Source organism: Protopterus annectens, chromosome 11.part0 (assembly GCF_019279795.1).
Source record: "Protopterus annectens isolate FY-2018-M chromosome 11.part0, PAN1.0, whole genome shotgun sequence".
Classification (NCBI taxonomy): Eukaryota; Metazoa; Chordata; order Ceratodontiformes; family Protopteridae; genus Protopterus; species Protopterus annectens.
In genome coordinates, this window is record NC_056745.1 from 560,006,485 (window position 1) to 560,032,851 (window position 26,367).

The window sequence follows — 26,367 nt, forward strand, 5'->3', positions numbered from 1 at the left end:
TCTTGCATCCTGCTAATCCCTTGTGCAAAGCTGCATATGCGGAAACTTCAATGGTACCTAAAAAACTTATTGTCTCAACACAGCCACAGTTTGGAAACAATTATACCACTGATTCCATGTCTTCAAAAGGAATTTCTGTGGTGGGCTCAAGCATGCCAAAAAATATAGGTCTCCCATTCTGCAAGCCTCAAGCAAATCAAGTCATCACAACAGACGCCTCGGACTACGCCTGGGGGGCGCACATGACACATCGATGCATTCAGGACAAATGGTCACAAAAAGAAAAGCACCTACACATCAATCAAAAGGAAATGCTAGCAGTAATAAATGCTATTATGGCTTTCAAAGACCTACTGCATCCAGGCCAGCTATTGATAAGGACAGACAACACCACAGTGATGTGGCACATAAACAAACGGGGGGACCCATTCATATCCCCTATGCAGGTTAGCCATGTCTCTTTGGAACATGGCTCTGGATCTACAAATCCAACTTCAAGCACAGTTCCTGCCAGGCAAGGAAAACACGCTGGCAGATAACCTGAGCAGAAATATGACAGATCCACATGAATGGAAGTTGCATCCTCAAGTTTTTACAAAGATAATTCAAGCATGGGGAAGGCCAGACATAGATCTCTTTGCCACCCACAGAAATTGCCAATTGACAAAATTCTGCTCAAGGACCTTTCATCCACAAGCCTGGAAAGTGGACGCACTCTCTTTCAGTTGGACAACAATGACAGTTTATGCCTTTCCACCTCTTCCTCTGCTGCCCAAAGTTCTATTAAAAGCCAGAGCGGACAGACCAAAGATGATTCTCATTGCTCCAGACTGGCCAAGACAACACTGGTACCCTCTCCCGAGGAGCCTGATGCATTCCCCACCATGGATCCTGCCTCTAATGCCTCTCCTACTGACTCAGCACAACTTCAAAACTCTTCACAGTCAGCTGAAAACACTAAATCTAGCCGCATGGAGGATTCCTTAAATCCACAACAGACCCTACTCTCCAAGGAGGTGCAGGATGTCATTTTGGAGGCCAGAAGACCTTCTACTAGAAAAGCCTACTCCGCAAAATGGAAACGGTTTTGAGCATGGAATCAGAAAAAGGGTCAGAACCCTGGAATACTGAATTTACCTCAAATATTACAGTAATTAGCTGAGATGCTAAGCAGTGGACTTTCATTCTCCTCCATCAAAATCCATGCCTCAGTCATTTCTGCAGAGTACAACACTGATCCTCCTTTATTCTCTCACCCTCTCTTAAGACAGTTCCTCAGAGGGGCTAAGAATATGAAACCCCCAAGGAAACAGCCAGTACCTGCTTGGGACCTCAATTTCATTCTAGAAAAACTGACCCTGCCTCCTTTTGAGCCAGCAGCTTCAACGGAACTGCAATATTTGTCATGGCAAACAGCCTTCCTTCTGGCTATCACCTCAGCACGCAGGGTTTCGGAACTACAAGCCCTCATGGCTGTGCAGCCTTTCATCATTTTCCATCAGGACAGAGATGTCCTTCAAGGATGCATCTGCAGTCATAACATGTGGGTTGTCCTGCCTCAGGCAGCCCTTCGGTCGGCCGGATTCCAAAGTCTGGGTCTGGCCTCGGCTGATATCGCACTTCACCCGACGTCATAGCTCCTGGGGTATAAAGGCATCAGCTGACGCCATTTTCCTCAGTCTTTCTTGCCGCGCGGTGCCCGAAGCAGAAGCTGTTCGCAAGTGCCGGTCGGTCAGATCCAGAGATTTCAGCTACCGAAGACTTCTAAAAAAGCTAAGTACCCCGTTGTGGACTCTTTCTTGCCTCAGCCGATGTCAGAAAAAGTAAATAATTGTTTAACTTGTGGGAAACAAATACCTCATAAGGATTTCCACTCTTACTGCCTTCCTTGCTTAGGTACAGACCACGACGTATCAGCTTGTTTAGCCTGTGCCTCCTTCAACCGATGGACACTTAGACATCGGTCGGAGTTTGCAGAAGAGTTTTTTGGTCCCGCTTTTGCATATAAAATGCCATCGGAAACTCCGACTACTCATTTAGCTAAAAATCGCAAGGAAAAGGACCGACACTTGCGGCCCGCGGTTTTGGCTGAAACCATGGTTAGGCCTACCGCGAGTGTCTCGGTTTCGGCTGAAACCGACTCCTCGGTTCTTCCTTCGGCCGCAAGCATACCTCCGACGACCGAGGCCTCAGAGGCCCCGGCTGAGTCGGCTACAGAAATTCCTACCGAAGAAGCAGGCACACAAGAATTGTCCGACACCATTCCGTTGGACATTTCTACTCCTGCACGTGGGGCAGCTAGACCCCCTGCTTCTATGTCTATTAAGGCCTTCTCCAGGGCTAAAGCAGCTAAACTTTCCAAGGCCTTACCTACAAAAGCTCCCCCTCACAGACCTTCCTCAAGTTCTCAGATTCTCAGCCTCGCTGAGGACCTTATTTCTTTGATCAGGGGATCCCAACCTCACCCAGACAGGGCCTCACAACCCCCTCCTGAAAAAAGGCCTAGGACTGAACCCCCTGAACCTCTTTCCTCTGACTATTCCTCGGATGGATCAGATTTATCAGACCATCAGGAAGGGCCATACTCACCTTATGAGGATTCGGATGCAGAAGACTCCATTCCCTATGCCTCCCCCCCCAGAAGAATTTTCATTTGGGGAAACTCTACATTCAATGAGGGAACATTTCCAATGGCAGGGTCAGGATTTTTCTGATTCTAGGAAAAGGCTAAGGACTTTTTTACACTTACCACAGCATAGGCCTCTAGCCATACCACCTGTACTATCAGTTGATGATGCATACAATGATGACTGTTCAGCCCCTGATTCTCTTCCCCCGGCCCCTGCCAAACCTGACAGATATTACAGGGTCCCGGATTCTCATTTCCACTTGTACAAGGCCCACGCTGCAGACCCAGAAACCATTTCTCAGGGTCCCAAGGGTGTTGCAGCTGCCTCTGCCAAAAACCCCCTACCCTCTGAAAGAGAATCAAGAGCATTAGAGAGATGGGGTAAAAAAGTTTATACATCTGCTACTCTTTCTGCCAGGGCTTTAAAACTGTCAATTTCACATGATACAGTACCAGGAATTTTTGTTAGATCAACTGAATAAAAAGCTTTCCTCCCTGAACCTTTAGACCGTAAGACTCTTCAGGAGTTGGTACACAATTCTCAGCAGGTCAGTAATCATTTTTTAAAATGTGGCTATGATGCACTGGAGGCTTCATTTAGATCAGCTATGACTGGAGCAGTGATTTGAAGGCATGCCTGGCTAAAAGAGCAATCCTTGCCAGACCATGTTAAGTCTAAACTCCTAGATGCCCCTATGGAGAAACAAAGTTTATTTGGCTCCCCTGCATAGGAGGTACTAAAGAAAGTGGAAGAAAAAGCAAAATCTGTGCAAACAGTCAAGGATTTTCTGCAGGTCCAACCTCCGAGGTTCAGCAGAAATTGGCCTTCAAAGAATTGGTCCTTTCCAGACACCACCAGAACACAGAGAGGCAGAAATAAACGCCCAAGAGGCAGAGGTCAATCAAGGGGTGCCTACAGGGGCCGTCAGTGGCAACCTGACAACCAGAGGAGTGCCTCCACAGCTGCGACTGCAACCACTTCCACAGAACAGACACAATGACTTGGCTCTGATTCCGCCTACCAGGAAACAATTGGAAGCACCCTTGGGCGGAAAGTTAGCTTTATTTTCAAAAAACTGGCATTGCATTACAGGAGACAAATGGACTTTGCAAACAATAGACAAAGGCTACAGGTTTCACTGCCACACTTTACCAAAAAAGAGAGGAATTCCAAACCTTCCACCAAGCCAGAAGTCAGAGGCTCTAAAACAAGTCAACAACTTACTAAGGATGAGAGCAATAGAAAAGGTACCATCTATGGAATAAGGCCAAGGATTTTACTCCAGACTATTCCTTGTACCAAGAAAGAAAATTCAATGGAGGCCTATTCTCGACTTGTCCGCACTGAACACATATCTCATTGTACCAAAATTCAAGATGCTGACCCTACAGCAACTTCTTCCCATGTTGGGCAAGGAGTCTTGGCTGGTGACTCTAGATCTCAAGGAGGCATACCTGCACGTCCCTATACGACCAGATTGCAGAAGACACCTCAGATTTCTTGCAGGATCAGAGCATTATCAATTCTCAGCATTGCCCTTTGGCTTATCTACTGCGCCCAGAGTATTCACGAAATGCCTGGCATCAGTAATTGCACATTGCAGGCTTCAGGGAATTCAAATCTACCCATACCTGGACGACTGCCTAACACAAGCGGACAACAATACAAAAATAATAAAGGATTTGGCCTATGTCATACAACTGCTGCAAGCTTTGGGATACACAGTCAACATACAGAAGTCAAGACTAGTGCCATCCCAAAGGATAACATTTTTGGGTGCAGAACTGGACACAATAACTCAGATGGCTTTTCTCACAGAAGAAAAACAAAAACAACTTCCAGTCTACTTCACGGCATTGACAAGACAAACTCAGCTTACTGCAAGGAAAGTCCTGCAGGCCCTGGGTTACATGGCATCCTGCATAATCTTGATACCACATGCCAGACTGCATATGAGGAAATTACAATGGTACCTAAGAAATGTATGGTCTCAGCACAGACACAGTCTAGAAACCATGATACCAATCATTCTATGCCTGAAAAAGGAATTCCTGTGGTGGGCTCAGGCCTGCCAGACCAACAGAGGGTTGCCTTTCCACAAACCACAACCAAAGCAGACCATCACCACGGACGCCTCAGACCTAGGCTGGGGCGCACACATGGAAGACAAGTGTATCCAAGGCCTATGGTCCCAAGACCAGCTGAATCTACACATAAATCTAAAGGAGATGCTGGCAGTGAAGCACGCAATAGAGGCATTCAAATCATTCCTTCAGCAAGGACACCTGCTGATAAGGACGGACAATACCACAGTCATGTAGTACATCAACAAACAGGGAGGCACGCATTCCTACCCTTTATGCCGGATGGCAATGGAGCTGTGGAACCTAGGCCTGAATCTCAACATTCAACTGCAGGCCAGATTCGTACCAGGAAAAGAGAATTCACTAGCAGACAAATTAAGCAGAACTACCACGGATGCTCACGAATGGATACTGCATCCAGATATCTTCAGAACCATAACAAAGAAATGGGGAATGCCAGAAATAGACCTGTTCGCCTCCCCACTCAACCACCAACTGAAGAAATTCTGCTCAAGAGAATACCACCCACAAGCCTGGAGGGTGGACTCCCTTTCTTTCAGCTGGAAGGCCCTGACAGTTTATGCCTTCCCACCTCTCCCATTGATGTACAAAGTTCTACTAAACATCAGGGAGGAAAAGCCAAATGTAATTCTGATAGCTCCAGACTGGCCAAGGCAACATTGGTATCCGCTACTGAGAAGCATGTCTCGGACGAACCCATGGCCTCTACCTCTATGGCCTTTACTTCTAACACAGAACAACTCCAAGACCCTGCATCCAAACTTGAAAACGCTGCAGCTAACTGCCTGGAAAATTGCATAAAACAAAACCATCCTGCTTTATCTCAGAGGGTCAAGGACATTATCCTGGTGGCTCGCAGACCCTCCACAAGGAAAACATACTCAGCCAAATGGAAGAGATTCCTCATTTGGAGTGCATCAAAGGGAACAGATGTCACGCTTGCAAACCTAGCACACATCCTAGAATACTTAGCAGAACTGTTCCACAATGGCCTGTCCTATTCTTCCATTAAGATTCATGCTTCAGCAATTTCAGCAGAGTACAACATGGATCCTCCTATCTTCTCTCAACCTCTCCTCAGACAATTTCTAAGAGGGATCAAAAATGTAAAACCTCCAAGGAAACCACCTCTGCCTGCATGGGATCTCAATTTTGTGCTGGAAAAATTAACACTTCCCCCTTTTGAACCAGCTGCATCAGCAGACTTACAGTTCTTATCTTGGAAAACTGTCTTCCTTCTAGCAATCACTTCAGCAAGAAGGGTATCCGAGTTACAGGCATTAATGGCAGTACAGCCTTTCCTTATCTTTCACCAGGATAGAATATCTCTGAGAACCAATCCTACTTTCATGCCAAAGGTGGTATCCAGGGTATCCTTGAACCAAGCTATTCATTTACCTACGTTCTTCCCTAACCCACAGAACAGGGGGGAAAAGCTACGGCACACCTTAGATGTACATAGACAACTGCGCTACTACCTGGACAGAACTAAGACCAGCAGAAAAACTGACCAGCTTCTGGTAGCATATGCAACAGGAGTGCAAAGAAAAGCAATTTCCAAACAGACAATTTCAAAATGGATAGGAAATTGCATTCGATTCTGTTACTCTTTTCATGGAAAGACAACTCCTGGGCTACAGCCACCACTACAGCTTTTCTACGAGGAGTGGCTACCAAAGACATTTTAGAAGCTGCTACTTGGAGCTCCGTGCATACATTTGCCAAGCATTAAAATCTTCCTTTATACTCCAGATCCCGAGCAGGTTTTGCAACTGCAGTTTTACAAGGGATCTTAACTACACCATCTTTATCTTAGTGCCTCCTCCCCCAGTTTGGCTATGGTATTCTACCCATATGTTATGACTGCAGATGCATCCTTGAAGGACATAGTACAGTTTTGTACCTACCATAAATGTAGATGTCCGATAGGTATGCATCTGCAGTCAGGATTACCCACCCTCCTTCCCCTCTGTGGTATTCCTAGGGTGCTTACCCCTCTTTCAGCTAGCTGGGGGAATCTATTATGGTGTATTTGTTTGTATGTATATATGTATATATATATATATTTTGTTTGCTACTGTTTGGAATTTTCAGCATTTATCCAAATTTAGCCTTCCTAGAGGGCACCTGGCATCTGGGGCAAGAAACACTGAGGAAAATGGCGTCGGCTGATGCCTTTATACCCCAGGAGCTATGACGTCGGGTGAAGTGCGACATCAGCCGAGGCCAGACCCAGACTTTGGAATCAGGACAAACCCATATGTTATGACTGCAGATGCATACCTATCGGACATCTACATTTATGGTAGGTACAAAACTGTACTTTTCCTTATGAACCAATCCTTCCTTTATGCCAAAGGTAGTATCCAGGGTAGCCTTGAATCAGGCTATCCACTTACCTACCTTTTACCCTAATCTACAAAACAAAGGGGAGAGGTTATTGCATTCCTTGGACATTCACAGACAGCTCCGTTATTATTTGGACAGAAGAAAGACTTTCAGAAAATCAGAGCAACTCTTTGTATCCTATGCTACAGGTGCTCAAGGGAAGCCTATTTCCAAACAGACAATCTCAAAATGGATAGCCCACTGCATACGCTTTTGTTACTCTTTTCATGGTAAAACTGTACCTACAGGCATCAGATCTCACTCCACAAGGGCCATAGCTACCTCTGCAGCTTTCCTCAGGGGGGTTCCTACCAAAGATATTTTGGAAGCAGCCACTAAGCACCATCACCTACCATTATACTCCAAATCTAGAGCGGGCTTTGCCACTGCAGTCTTGCAGGGCATCCTGGCTCCTCCTAGTTCCACTTAGTGCCTTCCCCCTTTATTAGCTTTGGGATTCTACCCATCTGGTATGACTGCAGCTGTATGCACGATGAACATAGTACAGATGTCCTTCAAGGATGCATCTGCAGTCCTTACAAATGGGTTGTCCTGTCGTCAGGCAGCCCTTCGGTCGGCCGGATTCCAAAGTCTGGGTCTGGCCTCGGCTGGTGTCGCACTTCAACCAACATCATAGCTGCAGTTCTTCGGGTATAAAGGCATCAGCCGACGCCATTTTCCTCAGTCTTTCTTGCCGCGTGGCGCCCGAAGCAGAAGCTGTTCGCAAGTGCCGGTCGGTCAGAGCCAGAGATTGCTACTACCGAATACTTCTTCTACTACCGAAGACTTCTAAAAAGCTAAGTACCCCGTTGGGGACTCTTTTTTGCCTCAGCCGATGTCAGAAAAAGTGAATAACTGTTTAACTTGTGGGAAACAAATACCTCATCGAGATTTCCACTCGTACTGCTTACCTTGTTTAGGCCCAGACCACGACGTAGCAGCTTGTCTAGCCTGTGCTTTTTTTAACCGATGGACGCTTAGACGTCGGTCTGAATTTGCCGAGGAGTTTTTCGGCTCCGATTTCGCTTACATTATGTCGTCGGATCCTCCGACTACGCAAATATCTAAAAAGCGCAAGGAAAAGGACCGACACTCACGGTCCGCGGTTTCGGCCGAAACCGCGGTTAAGCCAACTGCGAGTGTCTCGGTTTCGGCTGAAACCGAGCAAGCGGTTCTTCCTCCAGCTGAAAACTTACCTCCTACCGAGGCCTCTTCCAACCTGGTGGAATCGGCTTCTGAAATCCCACCTGCTATTGCAGGTTCCCATGAATTATCTGACACTATTCCCTTGGATGTTTCAACCCCTGCACGTGGAGCTGCTAGGCCACCTGCATCCATGTCTATTAAGGCCTTTGCCAGGGCTAAAGCAGCTAAATCTACTAAATCTCTGCCTGCTAAGACCCCCTCTCACAGACCTAGCTCTAGTTCTCAAATGCTTAGTCTAGCAGAGGATCTCATTTCCTTGATCCGGGGATCCCAACCTCACCCAGACAGGGCCTCTCACCCACCTCCAGAGAAGAGGCCTAGAGCAGAGCCCCCTGAGCCAGTTTCTTCAGATGACTCCTCTGTTGATTCAGATGATACAAACCCTCCAGAGGGCCCTTTCTCCCCTTATGAAGATTCTGATGCTGAAGAGTCCATTCCTTCTGCCTCTCCGCCTGAGGAATTTTCCTTTGGGGAAACCTTGCATGCTATGAGGGAACAATTTCAGTGGCAGGGCCAGGATTTTTCAGACTCTAGAAAAAGGCTTAGAACTTTTCTACATTTACCACAACATAGACCTTTAGCCATCCCTCCAGTTCTCTCTGTTGTGGATGATGCATTTAATGATGCTTGTACTGCTCCTGATTCACTACCTCCGGCCCCTGCTTAGCCCGATAGGTACTACAGGGTCCCGGACACGCATTATCATTTGTATAAGGCTCCTTTTGCAGATCCCGAGACTATCTCCCAGGGACCTAAGGCTGTAGCAGCTACCTCTGCCAAGAACCCCCTCCCCTCTGAAAGGGAATCCAGGTCCTTAGAGAGGTGGGGTAAAAAAGTTTACACTTCTGCTACTCTTTCAGCTAGGGCCTTGAACTGTCAATTCCATATGATCCAGTATCAAGAATTTATGTTAGACCAGTTAACTAAAAAGCTGTCCTCGGATGAACCATTAGACAAAAAATCTGTTCAAGAAATGGTACATAATATACAGCAGGTCAGTAATCATTCCTTAAAATGCGGCTATGATGCACTGGAGGCTTCCTTTAGATCAGCTATGACTGGCACAGTGATCAGAAGACATGCATGGTTAAAAGAGCAGGCCTTACCAGACCATGTCAAATCAAAACTACTAGATGCTCCCATGGACAAGATCAGTTTGTTTGGCTCTCCTGCACAACAGGTGCTGAAGAAGATGGAAGAGAAGGCAAAATCTGTCCAGACGGTCAAAGATTTCTTACAGGTCCAACCTCCAAGGTTTAGCAGGAATTGGCCCTCCAAAAATTGGTTCTTTCCAGACACCTCCAGAGCCCAGAGAGGCAGGAATAGGCGCTCAAGGGGCAGAGGTCAATCCAGAGGTGCCTACAGGGGACGTCAGTGGCAGGCTAACAACCAGCGAGGTACGGCCACAGATACAGCCACCACCACTACTACAGGACAATCACAGTGACTTGGCTCTGGCACCGCCTACCAGGGAACAACTAGAAGCACCCTTAGGCGAGAAGCTAGCCTTATTTTCAGTAAACTGGCACTACATCACAGGAGACAAGTGGATTTTGCAGACAATAGACCAAGGTTACAGGTTTCACTAACATACTCTACCAAGGAAGAGAGGAATGCCAAACCTACCTCCAAATCAAAAGACAGAAGCTCTAAAACAAATAACTCACTTACTAAGGATGAGAGCTGTAGAAAAGGTACCATCTATGGAGCAAGGGCAGGGATTTTACTCCAGACTCTTCTTGGTACCAAGAAAAGAAAACCAATGGAGACCTATTCTCGACCTGTCCGCTTTAAACACTTTTCTCATTGTCCCAAAATTCAAAATGCTGACCCTACAGCAGCTTCTTCCCATGTTGGGCAAGGAGTCTTGGCTGGTAACTCTAGATCTCAAGGAGGCATACCTGCACGTCCCCATACGACCAAATTGCAGAAGATACCTCAGATTTCTTGCAGGATCAGAGCATTTTCAATTCTCAACATTGCCCTTTGGCTTATCTACTGCGCCCAGAGTGTTCACGAAATGCCTGGCATCAATAATTGCTCATTGCAGGCTTCAAGGAATCCAAATCTACCCTTACCTGGACGACTGCCTGTTACAAGCGGACAACAAAAACAAGTTAACAGAAGACTTGAAAAGGGTCATTTATCTACTGCAAGCCCTGGGATACACAGTCAATACAAAAAAGTCAAGGCTGATACCATCCCAAAGGATAACCTTTTTGGGTGCAGAGCTGGACACATCAAAACAAATGGCATTCCTAACAGTAGAAAAACAGGAGCAACTCCCTCTCTACTTCTTGGCATTAACAAAACAAAACCAGCTAACAGCAAGAAAAGTCCTGCAAGCCTTGGGTTTCATGGCATCCTGCATAATATTGGTTCCACATGCCAGGCTGCATGCGAGGAAGTTACAGTGGTACCTAAGGAATTTATGGTCTCAGCACAAGCACAGTCTAGAAACTCAAATTCCAATAATCCCATGCCTGAAGCAAGAATTCCAATGGTGGGCTCAGGCCTGTCAATCAAACAAGGGACTGCCCTTCCACAGCACCCAACCAAGCCAGACAATCACGACGGATGCCTCAGACCTCGGTTGGGGGGCACACATGCTGGACAAGTGCATACAAGGCTTATGGACTCAAGACCAGCTGCACTTACACATAAATCAAAAGGAAATGCTGGCAGTAAAACTAGCAATTCAGACATTCAGACCATTTCTTCGACAAGGTCAACTGTTGATAAGGACAGACAACACCACAGTTATGTGGTACATCAACAAACAGGGAGGCACACATTCGTACCCTCTATGCCGGATGGCAATGGACCTCTGGAATGTGGCCCTGAGCTTCAACATTCAATTACAAGCAATTTTTGTGCCAGGAAAAGAAAACATTCTAGCAGACATATTAAGCAGAACTACCACGGATGCCCACGAATGGATGCTGCATCCGGACATCTTCAAAACCATTACAAGAAAGTGGGGACTACCAGAAATAGACTTATTTGCATCCCCACGCAATCACCAACTGAAGAAATTCTGCACAAGGACGTACCACCCACTAGCTTGGAAAGTGGACTCCCTATCTTTCAGTTGGAGAAACATGACAGCATATGCATTCCCACCACTTCCTTTGATGCACAAGGTGCTATTGAAAATCAAAGAGGACCGTCCAAGGATCATCCTGATAGCTCCAGATTGGCCAAGGCAGCATTGGTACCCATTACTGAGGAGCATGTCTCGGGAACAAATATGGGCTCTACCTCTAATTCCCTTACTGTTAACACAGAACAACTACAACACCCTGCATCCAAACCTGAAAACACTACAGCTGACTGCCTGGAACATTACATAAGACCGAATAACCCAAATCTTTCCCAAAGGGTTAAAGACATTATCTTGGAGGCTCGCAGACCCTCAACAAGAAAAAATTATTCAGCAAAATGGAAAAGATATCACATTTGGAGTGCTGCAAAGGGAGAAAATGTGTCACTGGTAAACATAGCCAACATCCTGGAATACTTGGCAGAGCTCTTCCACAACGGCCTGTCCTATCATGCATCAGCTATTTCAGCAGAATACAATTTGGATCCTCCAGTCTTCTCACATCCTCTGCTCAGGCAGTTTCTGAGGGGAATTAAAAATGTAAAACCACCTAGGAAACCACCATTGCCAGCGTGGGACTTGAACTTTGTGCTAGAAAAATTGACACTCCCCCCTTTCGAACCAGCAGCAACAGCAGACTTACAATACTTATCATGGAAAACTGCTTTCCTGCTTGCAATCACTTCAGCAAGAAGGGTATCTGAGCTACAGGCATTAATGGCAGTACAGCCCTTCCTGATCTTCCATCAAGATAGAGTATCCATGAGAACAAATCCTACTTTTATGCCAAAGGTGGTCTCCAGGGTATCTTTAAATCAAGCTATCCATCTACCTACATTCTTCCCCAACCCACAGAACAGGGGGGAAAGACTGTTGCATACCTTGGATGTACATAGACAACTACGCTACTACCTGGACAGGACCAAGGGCAATAGAAAAACCGACCAACTACTGGTAGCATATGCATCAGGAATGGAAGGAAAAGCAATTTCAAAACAGACAATCTCTAAGTGGATAGGAAATTGCATTAGATTTTGTTACTCCTACCATGGGAAGAAAACTCCAGAAAACATCAGGCCTCACTCTACAAGGGCAACAGCCACTACCACAGCTTTCCTACGAGGAGTGGCTACCAAAGACATTTTAGAGGCTGCTACTTGGAGCTCCATGCATACATTTGCCAAGCATTATAATCTACCTTTATACTCCAGATCCCGAGCAGGTTTTGCCACTGCTGTTTTGCAAGGGATCTTAACTACACCATAATCTTACTTCTCCTCCTCCCCCAGTTTGGCTATGGTATTCTACCCATTTGTAAGGACTGCAGATGCATCCTTGAAGGACATAGTACAGTTTTGTACCTACCATAAATGTAGATGTCCGATAGGCATGCATCTGAAGTCAGCATTACCCACCCTCCTTCCCCTCTGTGGTACTCTTAGGGTATTTGCCCATCTTGTAGCTAGCTGGGGGAATCTATTATGGTGTATTTGTTTGTATATATGTACATAAATACCTATTTTTTGTTTGCTCTCTACTATTTGGAAACATTTGCATTTATCCAAATTTAGCCTTCCTGGCATCTGGCATCTGGGGCAAGAAACACTGAGGAAAATGGCGTCGGCTGATGCCTTTATACCCGAAGAACTGCAGCTATGACGTCGGGTGAAGTGCGACACCAGCCGAGGCCAGACCCAGACTTTGGAATCCGGCCGACCGAAGGGCTGCCTGACGACAGGACAACCCATTTGTAAGGACTGCAGGTGCATGCCTATCGGACATCTACATTTATGGTAGGTACAAAACTGTACTTTCTGTACCTACCATAAATGTAGATGTTCGAGTGCTAATACAGCTGCAGTCCAGGTTTCCTTCCCTCCTTCCCCTCTTGGGACAGGCCTAAGGGCTAACACCCCCACATACAACCTCATGGGGGTATTCTTTTATGGTGTATTTGCTTGCAACTACTGTTTTTTGATTTTATTGCATTGCATTATTACATAAATTTATGTTTTGCCTTCCTTCTGGGGGCACCTGACATCTGGGGCATGAAAAACTGAAGAAAAGGGTGTCGGCTGGTTCTTTTATACCCCTGTCGCACTGACATCAGGGAAGAAGCGACGACATCCGACGCCGGACCTAGACTTTGGAATTCGGCCGACCGAGGACCCGCCTGACTGCAGGAAAACCCATCTGTTATGACTGCAGCTGTATTAGCACTCGAACATCTACATTTATGGTAGGTACAAAACTGTACTTTTTCCATACAGTCATGCAGTCTCAAGAGTTAGGATAAGCAAACATTCTCTCCAGCAGGTAATGCCAAAATAGATTTTTAGTTAGCACTTTTTTCCTTTAATTCCCAATAACGTTTTAAAACACAAGCAAGTTTAAATAAAGTTAGTTGCAAATCACATGTTCACTTTACACCAATCAAAATACATTCCAGTTTGCAAGCATTCCACTTCCTGTAGCTTAATACATTAAAACTATATCTGAAAAATTCACATAAAGTAAAATAAAAGCAAAGTTCATGTTATTACCAGGAATCAAATGTGTAACCTTTTGCTTATAAGGCTTATTACTTAACTGCTGAACCAGAGAATATTTACAACACAGGATGGAAATGTTACTACTACAGTCTGCTGATGTTCTTCGTCTTCCCTTGCTGCAGTCCTGACTATTGGGTATAGTCCGCGTCCCAGTCGGCCCGAATACCAGAGTATAAGGCTGACGTCGGTCATGGCGCCTTAGACTGACGTCAGTACGTCAGGGTACTAATGCGCATGACCGACGTCATTTCCTCAGTCTTTTTTGCCGCATGGTCCGATGCAGAAGCAATTTTGCGAGTGCAGGTTGGCGTTCTGAGATTTTCCGAAACCGGAGTTTCAGACCGAGTACAGAGTTGGCTAAGTAACCCCGTTGGGGAACATTTTGGTTTTTCTTGCCTCAGTATATTACCGGATGTCAGAAAAAGTGAATAACTGTATTTCTTGTGGGAAGCAGATACCGCATAGGGATTATCATACATTGTGTATACCTTGTTTAGGGCCTGAGCACGACGTTGTTGGTTGCCGCTCTTGTGCTAGATTTAATAAGCGCACTATTAAGAGGAGGCTTGATTGTGCTAGGTTAGTGTTTGGGAAGCGTTGCAATTATACTATGCCGTCGGATGCTCCGACGCCTGCTTCATCTAAGAAGCGCAAGGACAAAACAGTGAAGTCTAGGGTTGAGGAACCGGCAGTCCCGGACGTCGGTCCTTTAGAAGGCTCAGGGGAGCCAGAGGTTTTGCCAGGAGTCTCTATGGAGTCTCAGGCAGATACTTTACTGTTACAGGATGTGCCCTCTCAGGAAGTAGGCCAGGCTGAGGGGGCTTCTCAGGTAATTGTTCTTCCCTCTCTTCCCAAGGTAGTTAGGGCCTCTCCTTCTGTTTCCAGAGCTTCTTTAGAGGAAGGCCAAGTTCAGCTTCTGTAGGGGCTTCTCCTAGCATTTCGGCTCTGTGCCTAAGAAACATATGCTTAAAATGGCTGAAGATTTGATTACTCTGATTAGAGGTTCTATGCCCCACCTGATAAGAGGCCTAGGGTGGAACAGGAGTTTGATAGTTTTGAACAGTGTTCACAGGCTTCAGAGTCTTCTGTGGAAGACTTGCAAGAGTTTCCTGCTTATTCTGATTCTGATGTGGATGATTCCACTCCTTCAGCTTCTCCTCCTGAGGATTTTTCATTTTCAGAGACTCTTCACTCCATGAGGGAGCACTTTAAATGGGAAGGCCAAGATTACTCTGACTCCAGAAAAAGGCTTAGGGAATTCTTGTTTTGCCTCAGCATAGGCCCTTAGCTATTCCTCCTGTGTTGAATGTGGTGGAGGATGTTTTGCAGAGGCTTCTCTGAACCCTGATTCCTTGCCTCCTGCTCCTGTTAAGCCTGATAGGTATTATAGGGTGCCCGAAGCTCATAAGTATTTGTTTAAGAGTCCCAGGGGACCCAGAAACTGTTTCTCAGGGGCCTAAAGGTGTTAAAGCTTCTGTTGTTAAAAATCCTGTACCCTCTGATAAAGAGGCAAGGGCTTTGGATAGGTGGGGTAAGAAAGTATATACTTCTTCCACTCTAGCCATGAGGGCGTTGAATTGTCAATTTCATATGCTGAAATATCAGAATTATCTCCTTTCACAATTGAAATCTAAGGTGGATGCTTTGGCGGAAGGTATTGAGTGTAAAGAATTGCTGGATTTGGTTCATGTGTCTGAACAAGTGGGTAAGCATTCTTTGCAGTGTGGTTTTGATGCTGTTCAGGCCTCCTCGAGGGTGGCTGCTACTAGTTCTGTTCTTCGCAGACATGCATGGTTGAAGGATCAGAATTTAGCTGAGCATGTTAAGACCAGGATTTTGGATGCTCCTTTACAGTCTGATGTGTTGTTTGGACCGCCTGTGGAAGCAGTTTTAAAGAAAATGGAGGACAAGGCTAAGTCTATGCAGACTGTTAAAGATTTTTTGCAGGTGCAGCCTCCAAGTTTAGTAGAAATTGGCCTGCTAAGGGGTGGACATATCCTGCTTATGGTTCCCAGTCTAGGGGTAGATCTAGACGTGGTAGGGGCAGGGCTCAAGGTTCTTTAGGCCTAGATCAGACAGTTCACCTGCTCAGACTTCTGGTGAGGGCAGGGGTCAGTCCTTTCGTAAGCAGAACCAATGACCTGCCTTTTCAGCTGCCAGTGGACTCTCGTCTGGCAGCTCCTTTGGGAGGAAGATTGTCTCTTTTCAAAGAAAATTGGGATTTAATCACTCAAGACAGATGGGTGCTGGATATCATTCATCACGGGTACAGATTTTATTTCCACACAATGCCCCTTTCAAAGGCATGCCAGATGTTCCTCCTCCACAAAGAAAAGAGGCTCTCAAGCAAGTTTCTCAGTTACTCCAGATAGGGGCTATTCAGCCAGTCCCTGTGTCAGAAAGGGCTTGGATTTTATTCTCGCCTGTTCCTAGTACCAAAGAAGGGGAACACGTGGAGACCAATTTTGGATTTATCTATCCTCAACACTTATCTGGACATTCCCAAGTTCAAGATGTTGACGTTACAGCAACTGTTACCTCTGCTGGGCAAGGATCACTGGATGGTAACTTTGGATCTCAAGGAAGCTTACCTTCATGTGCCCATAAGGCTAAGTTGCAGAAAGTATCTGCGGTTTCAACTGGAGATTTTCATTATCAGTTCTCTGCATTGCCCTTTGGCTTATCTACTGCCCAGAGTATTCACAAAGGTTCTGGCTCCAGTGATAGCTTACTTCAGGCTTCAAGGCATTCAAATTTATCCTTACTTGGACGACTGCCTGATTCTGGCTCAAGAAAAGAACACCTTCTACAGCATCTGGAATATGTCATAGCAGTGCTAAGATGCCTAGGGTATTCTGTGAACGAAATAAAGTCCAGTCTAGTACCCTCTCAAGACATGTGCTTTCTGGGTGTGAGACTGAATACAGCAGCCCAGATGGCCTTTTTAACCCCGGACAAACAAAAGAGTCTGTCACTTTACTTCCATCAACTATCTCATCAGTCCGTGCTGACTGCAAGGACAGTCCTTCAAGCATTAGGGTTCATGGCATCTTGTATTCTGGTGCTTCCCAATGCCAAACTGCATATGAGGAAGCTGCAATGGTATCTCAAAACTGTATGGACACAGCACTGCCAAGATTTGGACACTGTCATTCAAATAATACCTTGCCTTCAAAAGGAATTCTTGTGGTGGGCTCAGGAATGTCACCTAAACAAGGGACTCTCTGTGACCCGGCCAGAGGCGAGTCAGATTTTAACGACAGATGCCTCGGACACTGCTTGGGGAGCTCATCTAAATGGAAAGTGGATACAAGACAAGTGGCCTGCCAGACTACAGCATCTACATATCAACATGAAGGAGATGTTAGCAGTCCAGTTTGCATTGATGGCGTTCAAGGAGTTACTTCTTCCAGGGCAGGTGTTGATTCTGACAGACAACACAACTGTCATGTGGTACATCAACAAGCAAGGGGAACACATTCTTATCCTCTATGCAGGCAAGCAATGATTTTATGGGAGACTGCGTTAAGCCTGCAACTGACTCTTCAGGCAAGGTTTCTGCCAGGAGCACAGAACTCCCTAGCAGATGTATTAAGCAGACAAATCATGGATCCCCACAGTGGAAACTGGATCTTCATGTATTTCAGAAATTGACAGTGTCATGGGGAACTCCAGACATAGATCTGTTCGCTTCTCCACTAAACCACCAGCTGCCAAAGTATTGCACAAAGGGGTTTCATCACACAGCTTGGAAAGTGGATGCTCTGTCTTTCAGTTGGAAAAACCTTCATGTCTATGCTTTTCCACCTCTACCTCTTCTTCCAAAGGTATTACTAAAGGTCAGACAGGACAGGCCAAGGATGATTTTGATAGCTCCAGATTGGCCTCGGCAACACTGGTACCCACTTCTAAGGAGTCTTGTAAAGAAGCCTCCATGGCCTTTACCTCTGATTCCTCATCTGTTATCTCAGAAGGACGGTCATCTGCTCAATGTCAAGCTTCAATCTCTCCATCTCACAGCTTGGCATATTCTGTGTTGAAACATGGAAGGTCTCAGCTTCCTCAACAAGTTTTAAATGTGATTATGGAAGCTAGAAGGCCTAGTACTAGGAGAGTGTACGCAGAAAAATGGAAGAGATTTTTATTTTGGTGTACAGCAAAGAATTTGGAGATTTCAGAGCCTAATTTGAGTGTGGCTCTTCAATATCTTACTGAGTTATTGGACAAAGGTTTGTCTTTCTCTTCCATAAAGATTCATGCTGCAGCAATTTCAGCTCACTATGATTGTGACCCACCTTTGTTTTCGCATCCTTTGTTCAAGCAGTTTCTTAGAGGGGCAAAGAATATAAGACCCCCGTAGAGCTCCTACTCCTGCTTGGGATCTCAATTTTGTGTTGGAAAAACTTACTCTACAACCTTTTGAGCCGGCAGCTACTGCTGAATTGAAATATTTGTCATGGAAGACGGCTTTTCTGTTGGCTATTACTTCTGCAAGAAGGGTGTCTGAGTTGCAGGCCCTTATGGCAGTAGAGCCCTTTTGATTTTCCATAAGGACAGGGTATCATTACGTACTAATCCTTCCTTTATGCCTAAGGTGGTTTCTAGTGTGGCTTTAAACCAAACTATTCATTTGCCTACGTTTTTGCAGATCCTCAAAATAAAGGGGAAAAGATTTTGCACACTTTAGATGTACACAGGCAATTGCGTTATTATTTGAGCAGGACTAAAGATTTTAGGCAGTCTCAGCAGTTACTTGTTTCTTTTGCTTTAAGTTCACAGGGCAAACCTGTGTCAAAACAAACTATTTCTAGGTGGATTGGCTTTTGCATTGCATTTTGTTATTCCCATCATGGCAAAGAGGTTCCAGCTGGGATTAGGCCTCATTCCACTAGGGCTACTGCCACTTCAACAGCATTTCTAAGGGGGGTGGCAACTAAGGATATTCTGGAAGCAGCTACTTGGAGTTCAGTGCATACTTTCTCTAGGCATTATCACCTGCCTATATACTCTAAGTCTAGAGCTGGTTTTGCCACAGCTGTTTTACAAGGCATGTTGTCAGCTCCTGCTACTTTATAATTTGCCAGCCTCCCTTACCTCTGCTTTGGGATTCTACCCAATAGTCAGGACTGCAGCAAGGGAAGACGAAGAACATAGTACAGTTTTGTACCTACCATAAATGTAGATGTTCGAGGATTCCCTTGCTGCAGTCCAATTTACCCTCCCTCCTTCCCGTCTGTGTTTCAGGGTGGTTGTGTAGGTGCCTTTACATGCTTATATTTTTGTATATATATTACTGTATATATTGTACATGTTTATTGGTGCAGGTTGTTTTTGGGACTTGTCTTTTTGGGTCTTCTGACATCTGGGGCAAGAAAAGACTGAGGAAATGACGTCGGTCATGCGCATTAGTACCCTGACGTACTGACGTCAGTCTAAGGCGCCATGACCGACGTCAGCCTTATACTCTGGTATTCGGGCCGACTGGGACGCGGACTATACCCAATAGTCAGGACTGCAGCAAGGGAATCCTCGAACATCTACATTTATGGTAGGTACAAAACTGTACTTTTTTCGTTTGTGGCTTATTGCTAATAAATTCATTCACGTTAGCTGCATGTTCAGTTTGCCAAAAAGTTCCCAGTTGTCAAACAGTAACTCAGCATCCTCTCATTTTTCAGAAATAGTAACACTCCAAACATAAACACAGATTTTTTTTTTAATTTCTACATAATGTGTAATGTTTGTATAATGCATTGTAGTTATCTTCATTTTTTTATAACGTATACATGGTTTTGTACCTTTGCCAAAGTTTCCTGCCCGTTTTACCAACATAGCTATCACAGGAAACGCATGCAGCAACATAAATAAGATTCATATTTCCACAATTGAAATGTTCTTTAGCACGATATGTTTGCTCTTTCTCATCACAGTCGTATGTATTATTAGCAATGAACCTAGAAGTGACACAAAAAACACAGGCTATGTTCCTTTCTTTTTCTGTATGACATACATTCTCTCTCTCTCTCTCTCTGTCTGACTCTGTTCATTCCTCTCGAATAAACTTTTTAAGTTAACACCCTTGGTGTTGTAAAATTAAAGGTTCTCACACACGACCACGTGTGGTTACATTACTTTTTAGAATCCTCCAATTTTTTCTTATAACGCTTTTAATAATGAAAACGTCCATACTAAGGTGTATCCCCATTCCCAGGGATTTTTCTTGTTTATGACCACCAGTAACTATGCACTGACCAGTTAGTTCCCTTTCAACTTCACCTCCTAATAATATGGGTTTGACTTTTCCTGCCCTCTCTTTCTTCACTTGCTCTTCAGTATCATTAACTTTTACTTCACAGCAACTTCTCTGTGAAACATTTTTTTTAATTCCCTCATCTTTTGTTCAAAATCTGTTTCTTCACAGGTCTTTGAGACCCTAATCATCTGTCTTAGTTATTATTATTATTAGATAGTTAGTTAGTTAGTTATTATTATTATTTATTATTATTATTATTAGTTAGTTAGTTAGTTATTATTACTTAGTATTAGTTTAGACCCTTTTGGATATGCACTGTGTCAGATCTCTTGAAAATGCCTATGTCCAAAAACTGGACCATTTTCTGCAAATAGTATGATTTAAAGTGTAAAAACGGGGTTGTTCAGTTTACATAATGCAGACAATCAGCATTGTCATCATCAGTCCCCTTTTTTCCATTTTCTACATGGGGTGTCTTGTCAGCTGTTGCCATCTCTCTTGATTCATTGCCACTCTCCTACCTTCTTTGTCAGTCATGCCTGACTGTCACGTCATCTGTCACACCATCCAGCCACCTGTCTACTGGATGCCCTCATTTCCTCTTGCCTTTTTCCTGTCTGTCCCAAGTCATCTTCATCCTATTGTCTTTTGCTTTTCTGCATATGTGCCTGAGTCACAGTAATCTGCTCAGTTTGACCTTCTTTGCAACTGGAGCTACTCTGGCTTATGCTCTTATGTCCTCATATCTTCATCTTTCCCAGTGTGCATCCTACCACCTATCTCAGACATTTCATCTCCATCCTCTTCAACTGCTCTGCATTTACTGGCTGGGTTTCTGTACCATAAAGTTGTAAGGGTCACACTGCTGTTTTGTACACCTTACTTTTCACCTTGTCATTCTTCTGTCATATAGTACCCCTGACACTCTGTGCCAGTTGGCTGAGGCCCCTCTAATTTTGTACATTGACCTCCTCATTCATTCTTTCTCGTCAACTACCCCTCGCTGATACTTGAAAATTTTGCTGTTTTCCATTCTATCTCAATTCTCAACTACTTCAAATTTCCCCATTTGCTTCCATTATAACTGCCTTATCTGCATTTAGTTTCATCTCATATGGCTTCACTTTTGCATTCTATTCACCTATCCTTTGCTGATGGCCTTGCTCAGAGTCTACCTGTAATGACTGAGCATCTTTGTTGATCTTTCTCCTCTGAACTGTTTGCAGATGCAGCCCCCTACCAGATTGAACAACAGTGGGCTCGGAGCTGAACCCTGATGTACACCCACTCCCACCAGGAAAACCCCTCTGTGAAACCTAACACTATTCATATTTGAGTCACTGGGTGTATGTACGTAGCCTGCACTAATTCTTCTAGTGTTTCTGGGACATTGAACCATTGCAGGACTGCCAGATCAGCTTTCATGGAATCTTGTCGTATGCTTTCTCCAAGTCTAGGAATGCCCAGTTGGACTCTTTCCTCATTTTTAGCTCCTTCTCAGCTATGTTTTTCACTGTAAACATCAGGTCAGTTGTGTTGCATCCTGATTGGCATCCAAATTGCGCATCTCCCATCTTACTTTTTACTGCTCTTTGTACTCATCAGTCACCCTCTTCAGAATTTCCATGTAGTATGACAGCAGTGTGATATTTCTATACTGTCCACAGTTGTGAATGCTCCCTTTGTTTTGAACACTAGCACTAGTGTGCTTATTCTGCAGTCATCTTGGATGCACCTTTTTTTTTCCATACTGCTGTGATTACCCTCAGTAGCAATTTCTAACCAGTATCTTTATCATATCTGCTTTGACCTCATCTGAGCCTGCTGCTTTTTCTTAGCTCTGTTCATACTTCTCGGGTGAGCTTCTCTTCTTTCACCATAAGGTATGTCTGGGGTAGTACATAATTTTTGAGATTTTCTTCATTTCAAAACTGCTGGAAGTATTCCTTCCATCTGCCTCTGATTTCCTCTGGACTGGTGAGCAATTTGTTTCTTGCATCCCTTAGGAAGACTGCCTGAATACTTTATCTTTCTATTTTTTGACTTGCAACCTGATAGTTTCTTCATGCCATCTACTGTGTCACATTCCAGAAGATGGTGTGGTGCCTCTGATGCCTTGCACTTTGGTATTGCATCTCCTCTGTCAGCCTCCTTGTTAGTCAGACGGGGTTTCATCCTAGTGTGGTCCATCTTTTCTATCTCCCACTTTTTCTTAGTCTCCTCGACTTATGCATTTCACTACCAGCTTTCTTCTAAGCACCTTATTTCCATACCTGGCTCAGTTGCATATTTGTTCTGTAGTGCACACACATGCTATTTTGAGGTACTGCCATTCTTCTGAAATTGCAGGCATTCCTTTTCCTGAGGTGCTAGACCCTTGAGAAATTTCTTGAACATTTGTGCTTTCTCCAGTCATCTTCCTGTTCTTCAGCCTAGTCTCTGTTGACCCTAAAACCTTCTCTGACCCACTGACTGTAGCTGATTGTGGCAACAAGTGGTTTATGCTGTGGGTCAACTATTTCGCTGGGGATGACTATACAATTGCTGATTCTACCCCAGTGCCCTTTCCATACCAAGGGATGTCTGTTAGAGTTGCATGTTGGTCAGTCTTTTATATGATCTTATGATGGTCTTTCTTGGTGAACCATATGTTGGCCACCATCCATCTGTTTGCCAGACAGAAGTCTTGAATGTCCTTTCCTCTTTTTCTCTTGCCCCACCCATCTGGACCCAAGCAGTCCTCATATCCTGTTCTGTCTGTCTTGATGTGTGTATTCAGATCACCCGTTATCAACAGCAATTCATGTTGTCCTGCTTTATCCAATAGGTTTTGCAATATATGTCTGAATGTGCTCTTTTCCTCACTAGCACAACCCTGCTGTAGAGGGCATAGGCTGAGATTATGAATCGTGCCCTATCCTTACACTGGAGTATGATTGCCTTGAGTCTGTAAGTAATTCTGATGACACTCCTCTCTGCCTTCTGAAGCCACTCCCTCACTGCATTTCCTATACCATTTCTAGTCTGTCCTCCCCTGAGTAGTAGACAGTTTATCCCAAGCCAAGTGTTTTTGCTGCACTGCCCTTTCATCATGACTCCTGGATACATAGCATGTCCAGCTTTATCCTTACCATCATGTCATGCACTTACAAGCTGCATGCTGTCATTAAACCTAGATTGAGTGTAGCACTTCTTAGTTCATGTTTGGCAGGTTGATTGGTTTTATGTCCAACTTTCTCTCAATAGAGCTATCCCAGGTAAGCCAGTAGCTTATTGACCCAGGGTTGCTCGGCTTTATGGTGGCACACACTGGCCAGTAGGGGCACATACAATGCTTACACCATTAGTATAGGACCCTGGAGTAGGTTGGGTCCTCAACCTGATTATCACTGGCAAACACCTATGTCCATGTGGTGACATTAGTCAATGTGACTGAATCACCTAGAACCGTATTTTACACCATCAGGTGGTTAGCCCTGACACAGCACACAGTCTTTGTTTTCTGTTTTCCTATCTTGAAGATACTTTGCACCACAGTAGATGTCCCATACTGTTGGTCTATACATCTCTTTTCTTCCCATGGACTCTGCTGAAAATGGATGTTACCTCATTTGGACTTTTCCAGTAAACAAAGACAAATAACTGAATAAGTAAAACTTTCCCCTTATCGGCACCATGTAGAGTTTGGCTACTGCCCACAGCTCCATTCTTGGGTGAGTTTGTGGTGGAAACAGCCAGCATGTTTTTGGGAGGTGGTAGAAATACCCCAGTCACACAAGAAGAACATGCAGTCTGGAGGTCAGGATCAGACTTTGTAACTTGTGCATGGGAGGCAAAGATCTTTAACCATTATGCTAACATGAACCCAGCTTCTCTAAACTCTCTCACCAGAAAAAAAAATCCTCACTATATTACCAGTGGCCAGTAATGTACTACATAAAGGCTGACTGATACACAAAATAATCTTTCTAACTGGCCATAAAAAAGATTTGCATAACTGGGGGCCATATCTGCCACCCTGGATACCTGCATATAATATTTTTTGTTAAAAAGAAGTATTATTTTCAAGCATTAGTTCAAGCAGCTTGCCCATTAAAAACAACTTATCAGCTAGGTTAGCATTTTCTTGAATGAAAGCAATTACCCATGATATTCCTATATCTTTTGAAGTGAGTGAGTAGAAAGCTTGCACATCCAATATAATGAACCACATTTCCCATGTAACTGCACGTTATTTTAATATAGCAGTAAAATAAATTGTCTTGTATACAAGAGGTACATGTACCATTAAGGAGTTCAACTTTTTGCCTACCAGAAGGGTCAATCTCATTGTGTCATATTCCAAACGACTTGCTGTCAGAGTAAATCACTTAGTTTGAAACTTGAGATCAAGTCTTTTGGAATCTGACCCCCCCCACTGTAAGCGTATTTATAGATAGGCTTACACCAAAGTAAGTCACTTTTACAGTGAGAGCAAGTCTTTCGGATGTTTTGTGTGTGTGTGTGTGTGTGTGTGTGTGTGTGTGTGTGTGTGTGTGTGTGTGTGTGTGTGTGTGTGTGTGTGTGTGTAAACAAACCCAGCCACTGGGGATGCACAAGCCAGTGCATTTCTTTGTGCCGGTCCCAAGCCCGGATAAATGGGGAGGGTTGCATCAGGAAGGGCATCCTGCATAAAATTTTGCCAAATCATGCATGCGGACAACAGTACAGATATACATACCGGATCGGTCGAGGCCCGGGTTAACAACGACCGCCACCAGTACTGTTGGCCATCAGGATGCTAGCGGAAGTTGGGCTGTTGTTGGCCGAAGGAGGAGAGGAGGGGGAAGGCATGCCCGAAGGCAGGTAAAGGCTAGGACTGTGGTAGTGAGGGTCGGAACTTTGAATGTTGGCAGTATGACTGGTATAGGGAGAGAGCTAGCTGATATGATGGACAGAAGGAAGGCTGGTATATTGTGTGTGCAAGAGACCAGATGGAAGGGGAGCAAGGCTAGGTGTATCGGAGGCGGGTTCAAATTGTTTTATCGTGGTGTGGATGGGAGGAGAAATGGCGTAGGGGTTATCCTGAAGGAACAGTATGCCAAGAGTGTTTTAGAGGTGAAAAGACTGTTGGATAGAGTGATGTTTATGAAGCTGAAATTGATGGTGTAATGATGAATGCTGTTAGTGCATATGCTCCACAAGTTGGGTCTGCGATGGATGAGAAAGAAAAATTCTGGAGTGAGTTGGATGAAGTGGTGACTGTACCCAAGGGTGAGAGACTGGTGATAGGAGCAAATTTCAATGGGCATGTTGGTGAAGGGAACAGGGCGAATGAAGTGATAGGTAGGTATGGTGTTAAGCAAAGGATTGCAGAAGGTCAGATGGTAGTGGATTTTGCAAAAAGGATGGACATGGCTGTGGTGAATATGTATTTTAACAAGAGGGAGGAGCATAGGGTGACATACAAGAGTGGAGGAAGATGCACACAGGTGGATTATATCTTATGTAGAAGGGCCAGTCTGAAGGAGATTGGAGACTGTAAAGTGGTGGCAGGGGAAACTGTAGTTAGGCAGCATAGGATGGTGGTTTGTAGGATGACATTGGTGATCAAGAAGAGGAGAATGACTGTGAGGGCAGCACCAAGGATCAAATGGTGGAAATTGAAAAGGGTAATTTGAGGTGGAGTTCAGGGAAGAGTTAAGACAGGCACTGGGTGGCAGTGAAGAGTTACCGAATAGCTGGGTAACTACAGCAGAGCTAATAAGAGAGATGGCTAGAAAGGTGCTTGGTATGACATCTGGAAAGAGGAAGGAGGACAAGGAGACCTGTTGGTGGAATGAAGAAGTACAGGAGAGTATACAGAGAAAGAGGTTGGCGAAGAAGAAGTGGGATTGTCAGAGAGATGAAGAAAGTAGACAAGAGTATAAGGAGATGAGGTGCATGGCAAAGAGAGAGAGAGGTGGCGAAGGCTAAGGATAAGGTGTATAAAGAGTTGTGTGAAAGGTTGGACACTAAGGAGGGAGAAAAGGACCTGTACTGACTGGCTAGACAGAGGGACCGAGCTAGGAAAGATGTGCAGCAGGTAAGGGTGATAAAGGATAATGAGGGAAATGTACTCACAAGTGAGGAGAGTGTGTTGAGCAGATTG

The 26,367-nt window shown here is 44.7% G+C and overlaps 1 protein-coding gene across 1 annotated transcript in view; it reads left to right on the forward strand.

Annotated features, from left to right (window-relative positions):
• Positions 1 to 26,367, forward strand: part of CREB3L2 (cAMP responsive element binding protein 3 like 2) — a 2,450,910-nt gene that overhangs the window by 43,543 nt on the left and 2,381,000 nt on the right. The gene's annotated exons all lie outside the window — the stretch shown is intronic.